Source organism: Brassica oleracea, chromosome C2 (assembly GCF_000695525.1).
Source record: "Brassica oleracea var. oleracea cultivar TO1000 chromosome C2, BOL, whole genome shotgun sequence".
In the NCBI taxonomy this organism is placed as follows: Eukaryota; Viridiplantae; Streptophyta; class Magnoliopsida; order Brassicales; family Brassicaceae; genus Brassica; species Brassica oleracea.
Window position 1 is genome coordinate 29,209,373 of NC_027749.1, and position 2,589 is coordinate 29,211,961.

Here is a 2,589-nt window from a genome sequence, read left to right on the forward strand (position 1 = left end):
GAATAGCATATTAGCTTTACATTGCTACCATCTTTAGCTTTACATTGCCACCATCTTTAGACAGTTTCTATTACCAAAATAAGCTAGTTCTGTATATTTCATTTCAAGTTTCTTTTACGTTAGCACATAATTAAAGACAAAACATGACGAATGATACATGATTTTAACGCAAAGAACATTCTCATGCTTCAAGCAATTATCTCACCTCGACAGTCACCTTTTCTGTCTGATTTGAAAAACAAAAATAACTCATATTTAAGGTCTTTTTTTCTTGTCTTTTAGAAATCTTGGAAAATATAGTTTTAACGTCCGAATTTTGATAACCACATACCATAATCGCGTGTTCACCAGTTTTTGGCGCTGATTTAGAGCTTTTTACTTGTGCATTCAGTCATTCGTCATCCCTTGATGTGTTAAAACTGAATTTGTTAATCTGAAGTCAGTAAAAGTTTATGTCTCCATTTCGCTGGTTTTGTCGAGTGTAAGATGACACAGGGAGAATAATAAGTTCGTGCCCCAAACTTCTTTTGTTGAATTGTAAACTCGCTTATGATTATACTTAAATGAATATCAGTTACAAAAAGCAACAAAATATGATCATATCACGACGATCTAATAGCAGTCGAACAAATCAAGCATACCCTCCCAAAGAAAGAGACAACTCCCTTCTATGTTAAACTTACATACCTAAAGCTTCTCACTGGGTTGATTATTTGTTTCAGCTGACAATGAAAAACCAGATAATTACCTTTCAGTTGGCTCTCCCCTGAATATGCATGCAGTTGCTTAATGAAGTTTCTCATGTTCCTATCAGAAGAGTAGAGTCAAGCTTAGTTTGTGGAAAGCATAAAAATCTCTTAACATATCCTTATGTTTATAAATACGGGAGTGTTAGTAACAGTGTTGCATGGGATTCCATCTTATCCTTTTCCCTCCCGTGGAACTGTTTCAAGGCAAGCCCATCGTTGACTTTTCTGGATGCTAATTCATTATCAAACACAAACTTTTCCACAAAAAAAATCGTGAAAGTTACTCACCTGTCTGATGGCTGTTGAGAATTAGGCAGACTCTTAGAGTTTATTTTGACCTAAACCTGATGGAGAATGTAAGAGACATAAGAGGAAGGCACAATTTAAAAGGTGTCGTCTTAAAGACTAATCATTATCTTGGTACATATGAACACTAAAGGTTTCATATACCTTCAACTGTAAATCCCATGTGAGGCTCAGATGGAGAACATTCTTTCAGGTTGGTTGTTACATGATCATTATTACCCAAATCAAAAGACGGGTAACTCTGAAAAGGACAATGTCCGTAATAATTAGAAAAGGTACAAAATCCATGGCTCAAATTCGGATAAGCATACAGTGAAAAGTGATGGGGAATTCAAACCATAATGAAATATTCTATCTACTCTTTGTACTAAAACGGGTAAACAGAACACAGTAAACCTTTCTAGTGCTAAGTTGTAGTGAACATGTACCGTCCATCAGATCCGTTGTTGTGTTTGCTTTTTAAAAATCATTTGTCTGGTTGTCAGGGAGACTAAACGAACTCCTATTAAAAACCATAGGATTAAACATACAAAGAAAACTTTTACAGTCATGATCCGTACGTCTGTCATACTTAGCTCTGATAAAGACATCAAAACGCTGCAGCAAATGGGTTTTACGTTCTCACCGAAAGCTTCATATGAAGGAATCAATCTGTTCAATTTGATATGAGAGAACGTAAAATAAGAAAAGGCAAACAGAGATGTAAATCTTATTGGGCTATACGGTTTTAGGAGATGAACCCTTGGATAACACAACCCTGTCGTTGAATAGTTTCAGTCAATGATAATATTGAATCTTAAAGAGCACAATTCTCGCTGTAGAAAGATTAGTTCATACCTGTTCATCAATAAGAATGAGATGTAAACCAATTAGGAAGCCAACGTTTGCTGTGTTTCTCGCTTACCAAAGCGAATTGATCAAAACCGAAGCTCAGATTGCCCCATACCAGGAACAACGTCACTGAAGAAGAAAGCTATGCGGGGCCTTGCTAGATGATTTCGCCGTTTGGTGAAGGGGACAAGGACGAAAGTGATGAGGGATATATAAGGTGTAGAGATGGTAGAATGGAAACCGACGATGATTTAAGGATATTTGTAATTAATATTTGAGCTTTATGAGGTTTACATGTTGAACGTATACGTTCAAACTGAGAATGGGAAGTGGTAGTGACGAAGGTGTTGAAATGATGAGATTGAAGAAGACCATGAATATATTTATTACAGCTATTATGTTTCGGACAGAGAATGGGCCCAATGATGGATTCATGTTATTTGCCAAATACAAATTCGTAAATGATTTTAAATGGGCTGGTTTATTTAGAGTGACATAAGATCAAATATGACGTGGCAAATATGTTGTTTCTTATTGGCTGATTTAAAATGAGGACGTGGGCTACTCCTCATATATCCCTTTTAGTATTACTTAGATTATCTTCTTTAGGATCGACCCATGTTCATTGTTCGTATTTCTGTGTTTCTTTGTCACCAGTTCTTTTTTTTAATTCACTTATAGCCATTAATTAGGCTATAAACAA

At 35.7% G+C, this 2,589-nt stretch overlaps 1 long non-coding RNA gene across 2 annotated transcripts; it reads right to left on the reverse strand.

Annotated features, from left to right (window-relative positions):
- Nucleotides 1-516: 516 nt before the first annotated feature.
- LOC106325601 lies at nucleotides 517-1,837 on the reverse strand. 2 transcript variants are annotated; one of them, XR_001266957.1, is made up of 3 exons: nucleotides 1,200-1,837; nucleotides 1,038-1,093; nucleotides 517-974 (listed from the first exon to the last, which is right to left on the reverse strand). It is a non-coding gene; the product is annotated as an uncharacterized LOC106325601 (long non-coding RNA). The 2 variants fall into 2 exon arrangements; XR_001266956.1 differs by having other exon boundaries at nucleotides 517-943; nucleotides 1,200-1,835.
- Between the last annotated feature and the right edge of the window lie 752 nt (nucleotides 1,838-2,589).